This window comes from Paroedura picta, chromosome 8 (assembly GCF_049243985.1).
Source record: "Paroedura picta isolate Pp20150507F chromosome 8, Ppicta_v3.0, whole genome shotgun sequence".
In the NCBI taxonomy this organism is placed as follows: Eukaryota; Metazoa; Chordata; class Lepidosauria; order Squamata; family Gekkonidae; genus Paroedura; species Paroedura picta.
In genome coordinates, this window is record NC_135376.1 from 72,794,170 (window position 1) to 72,812,710 (window position 18,541).

The following is an 18,541-nucleotide window of genomic DNA, read 5'->3' on the forward strand; positions in this document are numbered from 1 at the left end:
CTGCAGCTGCATTCTTGCTTCTCTGCTCAGCCTGCATCTCCAGGGATGCTGTTCAAGGTGACCACATTTGCACATGGAGGGGTGCAAATGATCTTCTATTGAGGTTTGCTGACATCCAGTTCCACCGCCATATTCATGCCCCCTTCCCATGCAGCAGCTGTTCTTTGGCCCATGGGGGGCATTCTTTGATGTTTCTTCTACAAATCAGGGGAGTCTAGTCTGCCCCAATCACTTGACTTGGTAACCAGGCCTTGTAGTGAGAATACCAACAGTTATCCTTTAAAAAGTTTATATCTTTGGTACCTGGCACAGAGTGGTAAGGGGCAAAAATGCTGTCTGAAGCTGTCTGTCCATGAGGTTGGGAGTTTGATCCCAGCAGCCGGCTCAAGGTTGACTCAGCCTTCCATCCTTCTGAGGTCGGTAAAATGAGTACCCAGCTTGCTGCTGGGGGGGGGGGGATGGTAATGACTGGGGAAGGCACTGGCAAGGCCACCCTGTATTGAGTCTGCCATGAAAACGCTAGAGGGCGTCACCCCAAGGGTCAGACATGACCCGGTGCTTGCACTGGGGATACCTTTACCTTTCCTTTACCTGGCATTACATTTTATGGCATATATGCCCTGGATAGAGCCTCTTGTGGCGCAGAGTGGTAAGGCAGCAGAAATGCTGTTTGAAGCTGTCTGCCCATGAGGTTGGGAGTTCAATCCCAGCAGCCGGCTCAAGGTTGACTCAGCCTTCCATCCTTCCAAGGTCGGTAAAATGAGTACCCAGCTTGCTGCTGGGGGGTAAACGGTAATGACTGGGGAAGGCACTGGCAAACCACCCCGTATTGAGTCTGCCATGAAAACGCTAGAGGGCGTCACCCCAAGGGTCAGACATGACTCGGTGCTTGCACAGGGGATACCTTTACCTTTACCTTTTTATGCCCTGGCTTGACAGAGTGATATGTATATATCAGATCTGGCCTTTGTAACAAAGGAATTCAACCTCTCAGCCCTAGGGTTCTTTCCATTAAAAAAAATCCAAGCTCCAATTAACCTCCACAAGGGTCTGAATAATCAAGAGGAGGTTGTTTTTAAAGTGGTTTAATGCTTAATTTTTTCATGATTGTTTTAAATTGTTATTTACCCAACCTTAGCTGATCAGGGAAGGGCAGGATACAAATAAACATTTCTTATTATATTATTGTAAGTCCATTTGACAGCATTTTCCACTACCTGCTTTCCACTTTCGTCCCAGTGAAGCGTCCATTACTCTTGTCTTTGTGCATTCTGATTAACATCTATATGCCTTTGTCCATAGCTGGTTCTCAGTATTCAAAAATAATTCTTTAAATTTCACTATATTAAACTGTTATATAACTTCTGGGGATCGCCCAGATCTGCAGTTCATCTCTAGGCTACAGAGTTCAGTTCTCCTAGAGAAAATGGTTGCTTTGAAGGGTAGACTCTATGGCATTGTAGTTTACCGAGGTCATAAGAATATAAAAAGAGCCCTGTTGGATCAGACCAGTAGTCCATCTAGTGCAACATCCTGTCTCACACAGTAGCCAACCATGTCCTCTGGAGGGCCAAAAATAGGGCATAGAGACAGAGGCCTCCTGGTGTTGCCTCCTGGCTCCCAATCACCCTGGCTAGCAGCCAATGACGGACATCCTCCATGAATCTATCTAATTTTTCCTTTTAAAGCTGTTTGCTCCATTTGATGCCCTCAAGTTCTAGTATTTCGTGAGAAGGAGAAAATGTTCTCTTTGTCATCTCTCTCCACCCCATGCTTCTTTAACAACAGCTGTCCCCAACCCAGTCTGTAGATCAGCCAGTACCGGGCCGCGGCTCCTCCTCGTCCTCCTCCCCGGCTGATGCCTCAGGGGCTGCCCTGCCACTCTGCCGCCGGCACACCTTTGGTGCTCTCCGGCACCCGCCATGGCCGGGGCTCCCCCTTGGCGTGGCACTGTGCAACTGCTGCTGGCAGCGCCACCCAGTGGGCAGCAGGAAGTCAGGGGCACAGCAGGGAATGCAAGCGGAGCAGGGGCTCAGGCGGCAGCGACGTCCCTCAGCAAAAGACTACCCCCCCCCCCCGGACCTCATTTAAATTGTCAAGCGTTGACTGGTCCCTGGTGATAAAAAGGTTGGGGACCACTGCTTTAACACTATTTTGCTCCCTTATATATTTGGGAAACAGCCTCCTGGGAGGAGACTGTCGGGGGCCTTGTCCGTCCAAGTCCATCTGATTGGCACTCCGCCTCCCTCCTTGCCTGTTAGAAGCCTTGTGGCTTTTTAAAATGGGCTTTGATACTTGTAATTTCATAAACCTCTATCATATTCCCCTTTAGCCATCTGTTTTCTAAACTGAAAAGTCCTGAACTCTTCAATCTTTCTTCATAGGGAAGGCACTCCAACCCCCTAATCATCTCTGTTGTCCTCGGCCGTGTCCTTTTTGAGATATGGTGACCAGAATTGTACACAGTATTCCAAATGAGGCCACATGAGTAACTTAACATAACTACATTTCCTAATGTCATTGGTGCCAATGTGCACCATGAGTGCTGTGTCCTTCCCAGCACTGCGTATCAACTCCTCTAGACACTGCATGATGTCTGCAACCTTGCTTTTCCCCAGTCCCCCAGAAGTATCCTCACTACTAGAGGATATTGGTCCATTGCCAAAGGAAGGGGTCCCTTATAAGAGATCACATCCCTCCTCAGACTAATACCTTCCAACATGGAGACTCTTACTCTCCACAACAGCAAAAGAGTTGTTAGTACAGGAGTGGAATTGTTCTGGTAAGTCCCTAAGGGGCTCTTCGCAAGTGCACTCCTCAAAGCCGGAAAAATTATTTCTAGGGGCCCCTCCATGGTCAAAAGGTTGAAAAAGGCTGATCTAGAGTGATCTAGATCCCTTTGTCTCTTGTCCTTTGGCTCGCCCCTCTGCCTAGGAGGACCCTTACATTTCAGAGCTCCAACCCCTTCCATGCAACAGTCACTTCTAGATTAGATTATTGTAACTTGCTCTATGCAGGTATACTCTTGGCTCTGACCTGGAAGTTAAAGTTGGCAAAAAATGCAGCTGATGAGGACCCCCTGGAGGGGCCCATATTTGACCTGCCTTCCAACAGCTGCATTGGCAGCCAATAAGAGCTCTGGATCAGAGTTAAGGTGTTAGTACTAATCTTCAAGGCCATACACAGATAGTAAATCAAATTACAAATAAACAGTATGCTTTTTAGTAAATTGCTAACTAGTACGTTCAGCTTGTGCTTCCTCACCTCAGCCAAGGTTACTGTGACATTTTCTGGTAAATATTCTAACCCGTTCTTGCAAAGCCTGTTTGTAAAATTATGACTGTCAGTATGATTGGTTATGGCAAAAAAAAATTGTTTCGGTTTCAGATTACTTGAATTGACATGTACGAACTTGTGAAGGTAAAAGTAAACCTTTTGCGAGCCACTGAAAATTAAGGATAAGTAGTAAGTAACTTTTGCTGCTCACGTTTCCCTTGCACAGCTCCCCCATCTTCTGTTTACTCATTCTGTCAGCGTAAGTGGATACAGTGAGTCACTGTTTGTATTGTTACAAGCTTGTGGAAGAGCTGCAAAGCCTTAATATTTTAATGTTGCCGTAAACTGTCAAAGAAGTTGGAAATTCTGTGTTGAAAGTAACAACCAGTAATTTTTTTGTTATGAGTGCCTCTTTGTGGCCATGTTTTTGCACAGAGTATGAAAAGGAGAGAAAGACACATTGCAGACTTCCCCAGAAGAAAGAGAACATATAGGAGTGTTCTGAGAGAGGAAAATGAGCAGGCTTTCAAAGGTCCTAAAGTGGAAAACGTATAGGGTCAGATCCAAATTACCACAAGTGGAGGAAAGCATGTGAAATGCCACCCCCCCTTCCTCTGGAGTTCCCAGACATTCTGTTCCATGGGTCTGAGCATGCTTACAAATATCAGGGGCTATAGTTTAATTATATCTGAAGATGTGTGTTTGCACAGAAAACCTTATATATTTTGAATAAAACTTGGTTGGTTTTAATGGTGCCATTGGACTCAAACTTTGTCTTACTATTTTGTAGTATTTTGCCTGGCCTCCTATAGGGAAAAAAATCACGCTGCTGTTATTTGGGATGTTGTTAGATTAACATGCTTGCATACTATCTTTTTTAAATGTGTGCTGCTTGACTGTGATCATTTTTTTCAGTTGCTAACCAGTATTTTTAATCCCAATTGCTTACCAGTTTTCTTCTACCATGTAGGCCAGTGTGGTGTAGAGATTAGAGTGTCACCATGAAATTTACTGGGTCTTTCCCAGCCTAACCTACCTCACAAGGAAAGTGTTGTGAGGATAAATTGGAGGAGAGAACAGAACCACATGGGCCACCTTGAGTTTTATAGAGTTTTATAGGAATTAGGAATACATAATTAGTATTCGGTGATAATTTCTATACTTCGGACCCTTTGGCTTGTAGCCCTTCCTTTCCTGGGATCTGGTTTCTGGAAGAATGTTTTTTAAATGTACAGAGTTGGCTACTTTCAACATGACCTATTTTCTGAAGTAATAGGACCAAGATGTCACTGCACCATAACATAAAATCTAGCTTATCTACCTTGAATTCAGAACATTTGAATCTCAGTAGTTGCCATTTGTTCTCTAATGCATTATGGCAGACTTCAGGCCTGAGGGATCAACTCCCCCTTCCCACTTGCAAAAGCTTTGAGATCCATTTACTGACAAAATGACTCATAGTACAGAATGGTGCCAGTTCATAATCACCAGCAGCATTACATGAGCAAAGTGCACTGGACTATCTGACTGTAGATGTACAACTCCACGTCTGAGCTGTTATTCATCAGGGATTTTACTATCACATTCTAAGAAATGTTACAGAAAGACCTGATCACAGACAGCTGATTCTATTACTTTTGTATAGATCTGGCTTTCTCAACAGGGGTTTAGTGAAACCCTGGAGTTTCTCAATGGCCCTGGAAGGGTTTTGCTGATTGGGTAAGAGTTAATGTTTATGTATTCTTTAATTTAAATTTTTTGGGGGATATGACCATATAATCATGTTGGCATGCCCCCCCCACTGGCCAATGATGGCCCTGGAAAGGGTCCCAGTCATAACAATCTTTGCCACCTGAGGCTTGTTGTGGAGGTGACTGGGAGTCCAGAGGGGTAAGTACTATCGTTTTAACTTAATTGTATTGGAGGGCCCTGTTCCCAGCCTAGTGGAATAGGCTGCTGGACAGTTTCTGGCATTGTATGGGCAGGGGGTGATGGAGCGTGATGTCACAGCCATTAGGAGTATTTGGGTGATGCCACTGCTAGTGACAGGTCACTTCTGGGGCGTTGCAGGGAGGTGTAACATGCTGGCATCACTTTTGGGGTTTCTCGAAGCCTGAAGAATGTTTCAGGGATTTCTCATTGGTTAAAAGGTTGAGAAAGGTTGGTATAGATAAAGAACAATAAGTCTGGGGAGGGGGTGGTTGTCTTTGTTACATTATTTTAAAGCTGCAATATATATTGGCATACTAACATTGCTTTACTAGAGAAGCATTGGTGCAGAGCAGCCAACTCAAGTCGTTGTCTTAGCAGCAAGGACCAGGGTGAAAACTTCTTGGGTTAAAACTTCCTATAAAACAGGATATGAGGGGAGAATAACTAGCTTTGTTGTGCTGAGAGCTACTTTTAAGACAAGAAACAATGCACTGTGGTTTATGTATTCATCTTCCTCCTCCTTTCTTGTTGAAACTCAAGGCAGATTATAGAAATAACACATTGCAGTGGAGTCCAATATTATAACCATACAATAAACAATGCAGTGAAATTGGATTATACACAGAAACAATGTAATAAAACCTAGAATACAACCAAAAACCTAGAATACAACCAAAAACCTATTCATTTCCTTCATAAAAAGTGCCGTTGTGAACAATTTTGTTGTGGTATATCCTTATCTCTTTTATAAGAACACCTTCCTAAACAGTTCCATTTTACACATTTCTTCTTGCCATCTAGGAGATACTCCAGAGAATACCCAGGGTCTCCTGAAGAATTGAATGAGTCCTCGAGGTTGATGAGATTTACCGCTAAGATCATAATTCCCTTTCTGCATGTCTTTGACCTAAGATAAACCACCAGAGATCAAAAAGATTCCTGAAAGTGATCATACACTGGTTGTTGTTCCCAAAGTAGCCCATGTTTAAAATCCTACAAGAAAATGAGGCTGTGGCATACTTTTTGAATGAATCAAGTTTCCACTGATTGTTTTGTAGTATGTGTGAGGATCTTCAGTTACCCAGAAAAGCAAACTCTTGGCGTAAGTCAAAGGTTTCTTTATTAAGTAAGAAAGTATGTTTGTCAGAGCATTGTCAAAACTGGGGTCATGGACAAAGGTTTTAGCATATATCCCAAACCCTGCCCCCCCCCCCCCCCCCAGCCTCAAACAGTTTTAACATGCAGATGGGCATCCGGCTTCAAGAGAGAAGGGAAAAGGAATGGAGCAAATGCATTTCTGAAAGGTGAAGGGGGGAAGGGGGAGGAAAGGCAGGAAAGAACATCAGGGTTATAAACTACAACAAAGGGGAAAAGCTGCCCCATCTTTTACACCGAGATGAATCTCTACATATCCTGGTTACATAAACATCCTAAATAATGGCAGAACCCACAGGATTCTGACAATATGCTTCTGACCCTTTTGTCTGTTTAATGCTCTCTTGTGTTCCTCACCAAAATAATAGTATGTCAGCACATTAGTGGCTCAGTCCAGAGAAGTCTGAGCAATTATAAAGCCTATATGGCATAATTTGAATGAATTGATAGATGACGGCATAGCTGAGACTCATTATTTATTTTCCCCCAAATTGCTTTACTTTATCATGCCAAGTTGAAACAAGGAAGGGAAAGGATGCTCAAGCAAGCCACTACTTTGGAAGTGTGTGTTGGAGCTTTGTGTGTGTGTGTGTATAAATTATTCTGTTCCATGTAGCATTGCCAGATCTTGGCCCAACCCTGTATGAATTAATGTAGTGGCTAGAATCCTGGACTTGGACACCTGAGTTCAGATGACCACTAACTCAAGAACTGTACTAGGTGGCTTTTGTCAGGTCATTTTCAGTCAGCCTTGTTTACCTCATAGGATGAGGTTGACATAAGAACTTGATAATGATGCCCCTAAACTCTCTAGAAAATGTGTGGGATTCAAATGTGACAAGTGTGAGTTTCATGTTATAAAATCTGAAATGTATTTGATCCGTCTTTATTTTAGATCCTCAGCATGAATACACAAAATGTGAATTGTAATGACTGAGGTGCCTTGACCTGGATGAATCCAGCTCGCTCAGTCTTTCTCAACTTTTTAACCATTGAGCAAGCCTTGAAATATACTTCAGGCTTTGAGAAACCCCAGATGTGTTGCGATCATGTAGAATATTGTTGGGAAGCATCGCCCCTCTCCTTCCTCCTTCCTCCAGGCTCACAATTGGGCGTTTTGAGAGAGTTGGGTGGGTTAACATGACCACTTTAATATATGTATATATAATTAATTAAGTCCCATTCATTCGGAAAGCCCTTCCAGAGCCATCGAGAAACACCAGGGTTTCATGAAAGCCTTACTAGCCTGAACTCAGAAGCTAAGCAGGATCAGCTCTGGTTAGTAATTGGATGGGAGATCACCACGATAGTCCAGGGTCACTACACACAGGCAGGCAGTATCAAACCATATCTGAATATCCCTTGCCTTGAAAATCCCAAGGGTTTGTTGTAAGTTGTTGCTATTCTGTTGGAGATCCCTGGCTTGAGGGAAGTTTGCCTAGCCTCGACTAGGACCAGGGCTTCCTCGGTCCTGGCCCCAGCCTGGTAGAATGAGCTCCTGGGAGAGCTAAGGAACCTGACGGAGCTGTCACAGTTCTTCAGGGCTTGTAAAAAGAAGCACTTCCTCCAGATCTTTGGTTGAGTCCAGGGCAGGTAAGATTGTCCCCCCCCCCCCAGGTTAAACTGGGATTTCGGGCTACTCCTCATAACCTCAAGGTGCGGTTTTGTCTGGATTGGGTGGAGGGGGAATTTTTGTTGCCACTAGGGTATGCTGGATTTCATTGTATTGTTGGAATTTTAATGGGTCTTTTGTTGAGAACCAATGTTTGTTACCCACCATGAGCAGCTTGCAGAACTGGCAGGCTAGGAATCAATCAATCAATTAATGTCAGCTGTGATTTAACAGCACTTTCCACCACTAATGGCTAAATCAGGCATAAGCGAACAGCAACTTTTAAGCACTTCATAACTTGTAAATGCTAATAAAATAATAAACCCCCCTGCTCCCCTTGCATGTAGAGGGTTTCCAGAAGCCCTTTGCCAGTTCTGGGATTGGCTGGTAGAACGATTTATAGGCAGAGGAACTCAGTAGGTCTAGAAAGGTTGTTGAGAAGGAGAATCAGATATGAGAAGCCGTCCAGCACGCATCTGAAGAATAGCAAAAATAAAGGTGGACTGGATCCAGATAATGAGCGATACAGTATAGTTGGTTCTTTCATGGCTGTACTCAGGGAAGCCTTAAAAATGTAATATTTGTTTATGCCTGATTATCCTAGTTGGCCATTCCTGAGTTAATGGTGGGTAGCAAACTGCATAGTGTAGCTGTGTTGGCACACAGTAGCTCTTAGTCATCTGGCAATAAATGGATATGTTTGATTTACTTATTTCAATTATACCCTGCCTTTCTCCCAGTGGGGACCCAAAAGCAGCTGACATCATTCTTCTCTCTTATGTCTTCCCCTCGCAAGAATCCTGGCAGGTGGGTTAGGCTGTGACCGGCAAGCTCCTGTGGCAGAGTAGAGATTTGAGGCTGGGTCTCCCAGATGCTAATCCAATGCTCCAGCTACTGAACCACACTTCAAATGTTTTTGATTTTCATATTTTCATTGTAAGCTTTTGAAATAGGCAAAGTAGTTTGCTGCATACTTGCATGTGGAGGAGCGAGGAATCAGACCTGGCTGTCCAGATTAGAGGCGGCCACTCTTAACCACTACACCAAGAGCCACAGGAGAAAAGTGAAGCAACAGCAACAGAATCTTCTGAGAAAAGTTCTGATTATACACTAGCCGTATTTAGTACCATAGCATGCTTTTTTGTTTGGCACAGAGATGCTGTTTACTTAGACTGCTTCTTGGTTATTTTCATGAGTTGTTGTTCTTTGTCTCTGTAGAGCGCCACGCATGTTGCTGGTGCAGACTTATTTGTAGGCCTCTCCCTCAGCACCATGAAGAAGTAAGATTGGGAAATGTGGATCAACAGGACGTGAATTGGTGCAGCCTTTTACGATAAGCCAGACAGATTTGAAGTCACATGGTCACATTCATTCTGAGCAGCTTTGTCGTACACAAATTGAATCTGATGTTAAATAGGCATGCTGATGCCTTCTACTGAGCCGGTCACCAATCCGGGAGAGTTTATTTTATCTAGCATTAAAGAGCTTTAAAATGCCATCTGTTTGGACTGTTGTCCTCGTCTCTATTCTCACCCCCCCCCAAGAGAATGGAGAAGATGGTATCATTGCATACAGATTATTTTTCTTATTCAGTCAAATATCCCAAATATAATTTGTTTACCCAGAAACCCTGCTAATATCCTGCATTTGGCCCTGCGAGGCCAAAAGATACATTTATATTTGCCCCTGGGCTTAATTATTCTTTTGCCCACTGCTGGGCTCCTTTCAGCATATTTGGGCAAAGGGAAGTTTAGAAGCTGCTTGCTTAGTTAGCCACGTTTTCCCTGAATAGTTATTAGAGAGCACTAAACCAATGGTTCCTCTGTCTACAGACAGGATTAAATGTGTTATTTTAATGCTTTGCCCATACTTTGTTAGTAACAATAGCGGATGCTTACAGGAGAGAAAATAGAAAATGTTTTATGTCTTGCAGCGATTTTGCAGCACAGGCTAAAACCAGAAGCCAACAAACTAGTCCATTCTCTTTCAATCTGAGGTCTTGCTCGCCTTGTGTGTGCGTGGGTGGGTGAAATAAACTTTAAAATTGCCCTAAAAGCACTCCCTGCACCGCAAACTTACGAGAAGAACTGTCTGCTGTTATCATATCCATATTATAGATGGGGAGGGGGTAAGCAGAGAGAGATTATATCCAGATTATATGCAGATTGTTGGATGGCAATGAAGCCAGACCCCAGTTTAAGCTGTGTCTGCCCTGGTTAGTACTTGGATGGCTGACCATGAAGGAAATGGTCTGTGCAGAAGTAGGCATTGACAAACCGACCACTAAACATCTCTTGCCTTGAAAAACCTATAGGTTCTCCATAAGTCAGAGAGAGATCACCATCATATTGCAGACTTGCTTTGCAGTAACAACCATTTTGTATTATGATTTCAATATTTTAGACTACAGGCTTGGGTGGATTATATATAGAATCTTAACACCGCCCGTGACGCTGCGGGCGCTGCGGACTAAATAATGCGATAAGGCCTTGGGGGGAGGAGTTAGGGCGGGCTCTGTCCGGGATGAGGAAGGGTGCCGATTGGCCCCTTCCTCCGGACTGACAATGGGAGGGCTCAATCGGCAGGCGCAAAGCGTCTGCCGATTGGGCTCTCCGATTGCCGCCCCGCTGCCAAGGGAGCACCCGCCAGCCAGGCGCAGCATGGCTGGCGGGTGCTCCCTTGCCGGCGGCCTGACGCTTCAAGAGGCGGAAGGTGCCTCCAACGCGTCAGGCTGCCGCCACGCCGGCAATTGCAGCCTGCCGACTCGGGGGCCGCACACGGCCCCATTAGCGCCCGCTGTATTCCAGGTACAGCGGGCTTGATTACTAGTATAAAGATATTTTCACGTGACTATTTAACAGCAACTGTATATCTAATAGTTCCATCCTAAGACCTCCCAAGGTACAGACCATCTAAATTGACAAGCTGCCTTGTGCTCCTCTGGCACTTCCCCTTACCGTGGCTTGCTCTGGCTGTAGAATTGGGGAACAAAATGTGGGAAATAAAGCCCTCTCCAGCCTCATGCTTCTTCAGTGCCAGTTGGAGTTTCACGCAAATTCCACTTCACTCTCCCCTGCCCTGCATTCTGGCTTCAGAGCTGGCTGGTGAAGGAGATGAAAGTAAAAGGTACTTACAGGTGCTGGCATGTACCTGCACCTCCCCCCCAACAAGCAGGAAGGAGAGAGGAGATTGACAATTGGAACTATTCAAGTGCAGAAGACAGCATCTGGACGAAAGCTCTTTCGAGTCAGGAAAAAGAAACATTGCAGATCTGTTGCAATATCCAGTTTCAGATCAGTCAGAATTCAGCAGGCTCCAGAGCGAGGGGGAGGGAATGTTTATTTCTTGTGTTTCAACCTGTATTGTTTTTAGCCTACTTTTAAAATGGAGAAAATTCCTACTCACATCGTAATGCTAATTTGCAAACATCTATCTCATTAGATACAGTTACCGGATGACTCACTACTAAGTGGAGCTGCTGGACTGTTAGATAAGGAAAGATTGAAATATCTCAATAATGCACATCTCTTGGAAGTTTATTATGCCCATTTGTGAAACTAGCTTGTAAAAACAGTCAGAATTGTTGGGGTGCAAAATCGGCATCCAGAACTGTAGGTTTCAGAAATGATAGAATTGCAAATTGAACAAAATGTAGGGTTTGAGGAAGTGCTTTAGTAACAGGCTTATCTGTGATTGTGCAACACAGTGTAGGTCCTTTTTAGCACTGTCCTAGTTACAGTTTCAGGGGACAAGAGTACTCCTTCAGGTCCTTCCTGTGACTTCATAGCAAGGGAAGGCCTTTATAGAATTGATTCAGGGAGCAACACCAAAAAGCACACTTTATACAATGTATGCAATCTGCAGTAGACTCACACTAATCCCCAGCTTTAACTGTGTGCTGAAATGTCATGGAACTGAGCTCCAAGATAACCACTGAACAATGACCTCCATCCAACCACACCCTAAAGTGTTTGGAATGTAGCTAGACTCTGGTCACCTAGGCTTACTTGGATAGCCGCATATGAAAAGCCAGTTTTTGGAGCAGTTTAAAGACTGAATGCTGTCCAGTGTAACAGAACCAGCCTGGAACTGTGCACTGTGAAGAACTAGCAAATTTGGTCCGTAAAATAGAATAGACTTGGGACAACCTGGGGAGAAAATTTCACAGCTTTGGAGCCTGCAGGATAGCCTTGAAAAGTAACTCCCTCTTTCTCTGTGTAACAGAACTGATTAAACTGGAATAATGCCATGTGAATCACCCTCAGCTCTCTGAAGCAGCCTTTCTCAGCTTTTTTACCATTGAGAAAACCCTGAAACATTCTTTAGCCTTTGAGAAGCCCTGGAAGTGGCATGATAGTGCAGAATAAGCTTGGGATAGCTGTGTACACACCCACCCAGGGCTCCTTCAGGCCCATCATTGGCCATTTTGGGAAGGGTGGATGGGTTGACATGACGGCTCTGAAGGAAGGGTAGATCAAATGTTAATGAAGACCACAGTAACAATGATTGACTAGGGCTGATTTTATAAACAGTACAATCCTAAACAGTTTGCACCCTTCTAAGCCCCCCTGACTTCAGTGATCTTAGAAGGGTGTGTCTGGAATTACATTTAGTAAGATATTTTACTATTGGGGAGAATCTTTCCTCAGAATCTTCTTATCAGACTACAGGGTCAAATTATGCTGCATCCAGGAGTAAGACTCCTTTCCAAATGGAAAGTTTGATTCAGTTGCTTGTCTGTCATTAATGAGTGCAAATGTGTTTGGTGAAGTAGTGGTTGTGCTGTTTTTATTCCTCTTTAGATATATTACCATCATCATCATCATCATCATCATTATTATATTGGACTAGTAGTAGAGCCCGCTGAAACTAAAATTCAGCGGGCGCTAGGGGTCTGGGGAGCTTCCCCCCGATCCGGAAAAAAGCTCCCCAGGCCCCTGGGAAGGCGACCCGCGGCTCTGCGAGCCGCGGATCGCCTTCCCTGGGGCCTGGGGAGCTTTTTTCCTCCTCCCCCCCAACCCGGAAAGGAAGGAAAAAAGCTCCCCAGGCTCCAGGGAAGGCGATCTGCGGCTGGCAGAGCCGCAGATCGCCTTCCCTGGAGCCTGGGGAGCTTTTTTCCTTCCCCCCCAACCGGGAAAGGAAGGAAAAAAGCTCCCCAGGCTCCAGGGAAGGCGATCTGCGGCTGGCAGAGCCGCAGATCGCCTTCCCTGGAGCCTGGGGAGCTTTTTTCCTTCCCCCCCCCAACCGGGAAAGGAAGGAAAAAAGCTCCCCAGGCTCCAGGGAAGGCGATCTGCGGCTGGCAGAGCCGCAGATCGCCTTCCCTGGAGCCTGGGGAGCTTTTTTCCTTCCCCCCCAACCGGGAAAGGAAGGAAAAAAGCTCCCCAGGCTCCAGGGAAGGCGATCTGCGGCTGGCAGAGCCGCAGATCGCCTTCCCTGGAGCCTGGGGAGCTTTTTTCCTTCCCCCCCCCCCAACCGGGAAAGGAAGGAAAAAAGGTCCCCAGGCTCCAGGGAAGGCGATCTGCGGCTGGCAGAGCCGCAGATCGCCTTCCCTGGAGCCTGTGGAGCTTTTTTCCTTCCCCCCCCAACCGGGAAAGGAAGGAAAAAAGGTCCCCAGGCTCCAGGGAAGGCGATCTGCGGCTGGCAGAGCCGCAGATCGCCTTCCCTGGAGCCTGTGGAGCTTTTTTCCTTCCCCCCCCCAACCGGGAAAGGAAGGAAAAAAGGTCCCCAGGCTCCAGGGAAGGCGATCTGCGGCTGGCAGAGCCACAGATCGCCTTCCCTGGAGCCTGTGGAGCTTTTTTCCTTCCCCCCCCAACCGGGAAAGGAAGGAAAAAAGCTCCCCAGGCTCCAGGGAAAGCGATCTGCGGCTGGCAGAGCCGCAGATCGCCTTCCCTGGAGCCTGGGGACCTTTTTTCCTTCCCCTCCCCCGACCCGGAAAGGAAGGAAAAAAGCTCCCCAGGCTCCAGGGAAGGCGATCTGCGTCTGGCAGAGCCGCAGATCGCCTTCCCTGGAGCCTGTGGAGCTTTTTTCCTTCCCCCCCCCAACCCGGAAAGGAAGGAAAAAAGCTCCCCAGGCTCCAGGGAAGGCGATCTGCGTCTGGCAGAGCCGCAGATCGCCTTCCCTGGAGCCTGTGGAGCTTTTTTCCTTCCCCCCCCAACCCGGAAAGGAAGGAAAAAAGCTCCCCAGGCTCCAGGGAAGGCGATCTGCGTCTGGCAGAGCCGCAGATCGCCTTCCCTGGAGCCTGTGGAGCTTTTTTCCTTCCCCCCCCAACCCGGAAAGGAAGGAAAAAAGCTCCCCAGGCTCCAGGGAAGGCGATCTGCGTCTGGCAGAGCCGCAGATCGCCTTCCCTGCAGTCTGGGGAGCTTTTTTCCTTCCCCCCCCCCGACCCGGAAAGGAAGGAAAAAAGCTCCCCAGGCTCCAGGGAAGGCGATCTGCGGCTGGCAGAGCCGCAGATCGCCTTCCCTGGAGCCTGTGGAGCTTTTTTCTTTCCCCCCCCCCGATCCGGAAAGGAAGGAAAAAAGCTCCCCAGGCTCCAGGGAAGGCGATCTGCGGCTGGCAGAGCCGCGGATCGGCTTCCCTGGGGCCTGGGGAGCTTTTTTCCTCCCCCCCCCCCGATCCGGAAAAAAGATCCCCAGGCCCCGGGGAAGGCGAGGCGCGGCTCTGCCAGCCGCGGATCGGCTTCCCTGGGGCCTGGGGAGCTTTTTTCCTTCCCCCCCGATCCGGAAAAAAGATCCCCAGGCCCCGGGGAAGGCGAGGCGCGGCTCTGGGGGCTCCGTGGGGCGGCGGCTCCGTCTCACGTCGGCTGTCTTCTTCTGAGGTGGTGGCGGCCAGGGGCTCCGTGGGGCGGCGGCTCCGTTTTGCGTAGGCTCTCTTCTTCTCCGACGGCGGCGGCGGCGGCGGCAGGTAGGCCTCGGCAGAAGCGCAAAGGAGCAACTGCGAGCCGCGCTGTGCTCGGCTCGCAGTTGCGCGGGGTTGGGAATCGGAGGGACCAATCGGCAGGCGCTTCGCGCCTGCCGATTGCTCCCTCCAATTGTCTGTCATGAGGAAGGGTCCAATCTGGACCCTTCCTCATCCCGGACTCATCTCGCCCCAGGACCTCTTACTGTTTTATTTAGTCCGTGGTGCCCGCGGCGCCACGGGCGGTGTTAAGATTTGTTACCCGCTGCTATAGGCGAACCATCTTGCAGCAGGTTATAGAATAAAACCCTACATAAAACATATTATAACCCCTTTAAATATAACATACACCCTGGTGGCAAAAAAAGCTGTCTTCCTACCCCACAACTAATCTCCTCACAGTGCATCATGGTGGCATCATGGATCATGATGGTTTGTTCTGGCGATGGTCTGGCCTAATGTAGACTCACCCGGAGTCTCTCTCCTGGAGGGACCCATGATCTTCCGTGCCATAGCCTCAGCCATAAACCCGGTGGAAGAGCTCTGGTATTCAGTGAAGCTTAAATAATTCTGGCAGACCATTTTGACATTATAGCGAAATACATTTCAAAAACTTAGATTCATTTCTTTTAACACATCACCCTCCAGGGAGCCTCACCAAAGGACTTGCATCTACGTACAGCAAATAATATGTTGTTTCCAAAGTATTTACTGTGACTCACAAATTTCTGAAGTTCCTAAATGATGTGAGAGGCATGTCTGACAGTTTGGGCCACTGAAATGAGGTGCATAGAAACTTTCTGAAGCTCTGTGAACGTGGACCAAGGAGGGGAAAGTGCTAGATAATTGAAATTCTTTTGGGCAGAAACTAGGAAGCGGTTGTTGTGTGGGAACGAGGCAGAGGTGTGTGTGATACTGAAGCCTCATCATGGGACTACTAGAAGACCTTGTTCAGCAACTCTCTGGCATCCGTCAGAGATTTCACCACCCACAGCCCACACATTTTCAAGCTCTTCTCCCACGTGAATAAGGACTATAAACTTTTCTCACTTTTCTTCACTGGCTGTTACTTGCATGTCTCATTTATTCAGTGGAACTTGTTTCCAGAAGGACTTCAGTCCAAGATAGCGTTCTGTGTGTGTGTTTGGGCATATGTGTTGTTCTCCTGATGGCACTTCTATGATGAATGTAAAAAATTAAAGTCCACTTGACCAACAAACTTGATGTTTTGTTTTTTTTTACTTTGGAACTCTCAGTAAAACCTGTTCATTTTATTTGTTTGAAAATGTAAATTCTGCCTTCTAGCAGTTCAAGTCACTTTACAGTCAATTAAATTGTTATGCTAAATAATGAGTCAACTAGTTACCAGAACCAACCAATCAAACAAAATAAATAGATTCTGGTGACAACCCTGCCTCGTGTTTCTAACATAACTCTGATGGGCCTTTGTTGAAACTGTCAGCTACTCTGAGCAGATTTTAATTAGTAATAAATTTCTTAAATGTATCTCATTTAGAGCAGCTTGATTGCTGCATTAAGCTGATCATGGATATATTGGTGACTCACACATGTTGCTACTTTAGGATATCCTTTGCTTTCATATTAAATGATATTCAGTCTTGGTTAATGTAGGTGCTTGGTATAGAATGACCGTAAATAAATATTGATCGACTAGTCTCCAGGTCTGTCATAGTGACATGGTACCATGCTAGATCCTAGTTTTTAACTTTAAAATGCCACAGAGTCCCAGTTCTGGTGGGGATTGAGGGCCTGCTGTCCCCTTGTCCCCATGCTCTTTTCAGCTTGAGTCCTGAAAATGGCATGTGGGGGGAGAGGCAGGTACCCCTCACACCAGAGTCCCCAGTGTATCAGGGTCGTTTTTAAGAGTAAAGGAATAGGATCTAAAACGGCACCACTTCCTTATGGCAAAATTTAGAAGGCAGTATCATCTACTTTGACTGCAAGCTGCATCTTCTAGTGAGATTTCTCCATAAGAATGTGATTCCAAGTGATAGAACCGAGGTCTTTCTTGCTTATGGCTCTCCAGCTGACCTGTTTTCAGTAATTCAGGAAGGCGTGTTGCCTTGCAAGCTATTTAAGAAAGCAGCAGTTCAGGAATCACTCAGTATCTGCTATCATATCAAAGCCACTGTTGAGCCTAGGGATGCCAGTCCCCAGGTGAGACCTGGGATGCCCGGGTTTTACAGCTCATCTCCAGTCTAAAGGGATCAATCCCCCTGGAGAAAATGGCTGCTTTGGAGGGTGAACATAGCATTATACTCTATAGAAGTCCTCCCCACCTGAAATCCTTCCCACTCCCAGCTGCACCCCCAAAGTCTCCAGGTATTTCCCAACCCAGAGCTGGCAACCCTAGTTGAGTCTTCTCAAAATATAATTTTGATGTGCATCTGTGCTAACTCTGTACTTTGTCTTCATGGCAGTGGTGTGTTACATTTTGTTTGGTATTGTTCCCAGATGTGTTTCCTCTTGTTAGCAGTTTTGGTTCAGTATTTGTATTGGGGAGTCACAATTAAAAATTTGGGCTCAGTGGTTTTTTTTAAACTCTCAGGTTCAGATGCTAACTTTTAAAAGTGGTTTAGTAAGCACTTCAGATGCCCTGAACTGGTTTTGTACTAGTTATATGCACTTTGTAGATTATCATCACACTATTTTGCTTATGATGTAACTCTCTAAAATGAATGCATCAACGATGCAATTTGAAAACAAAATTAAATTTTTACTGGTTTTTTTTGGAGAAAGGGTTGAATTTCTTCTGGTTTTTGTTTTGCTTTGTAACATCGTAAGCCTCATTTTCCAATCCACTACATAATGCAGAAGTCTCCAGAATTCTTACCAGAACAACCTCAAGCAGTTTGATTTTGTAAAAAGTTTCTTAAAAACAAAAATTTGTAAACAGAAAGCCAAAATGATAAGAGAAAAAATACATTTAGGAAAAGACCAAGGCTCAGTGGTAGAGCATCTCTTTTGCATCCAGAAATTCCCAGGTTTAATCAGTGGCATCTTTTGTTAAAAGGATCCAGTAGCAAATGATGCTAAGAATGTATGTGGAAGACACTGGACAATCGCTGTAACTAAGAATAGACAGCACTGAACTTGATAGACCAGTGGTCTGATTCAAGATAAGGTAGTTTCCTACCATGTCATCTTTTATTTTGAAGCCATGTGCTCATACTTATGTTACATCATCGAGAATTGTGAGGTGATTGCTGAGACAACAGAATGAACCTGAGACCAGAAAAGGCTCTATCTGTACTTGCTTTGTGTAGCAGAAGCTGCAAACACTTGTTTTGCTAACCAGTATAATTCATATTGAAGAATATTTTGATTTTAACTGAAGCAAAACAAAAGATTCTGGGGAAAGGCTGCTATTTTTTATGAGCCTTGCTTTTCCTTCCCCTCCCCCCCTTTTTTTTTGTATTGCGGGGTTTGTTTGTTTTTGACAAAGTGCTTCTTGTAGCATTGCTTGTTTTGAGTAGTTCAAGATCATCAACTGAGTGGCTCAATACTGGGCCAAAAAACGTAGTTCATCTCGTAGAATATCAGACTTCAAAAATTCCAGGTTAGCCTTTGTTTTTGACAAAGTCTTTGTAGCTTTTTCTTTGATCCCCAGCTGAAACCCGTTATTGCAGGATCAAAATGCATCAGTGTCCA

The 18,541-nt window shown here is 45.8% G+C and overlaps 1 protein-coding gene across 7 annotated transcripts in view; it reads left to right on the plus strand.

The window, feature by feature from the left end:
* Positions 1–18,541, plus strand: part of SGMS1 (sphingomyelin synthase 1) — a 93,239-nt gene that overhangs the window by 58,703 nt on the left and 15,995 nt on the right. Inside the window, exon 1 of one of the 7 annotated variants that reach the window (XM_077350387.1) lies at positions 18,171–18,449. The exons of the other annotated variants lie outside the window; for them this stretch is intronic. The gene's annotated coding sequence lies outside the window, so the exon portion shown is untranslated. Of the gene's footprint in view, positions 1–18,170; positions 18,450–18,541 lie in introns of those variants that run through there. 7 annotated transcript variants of the gene reach the window in all.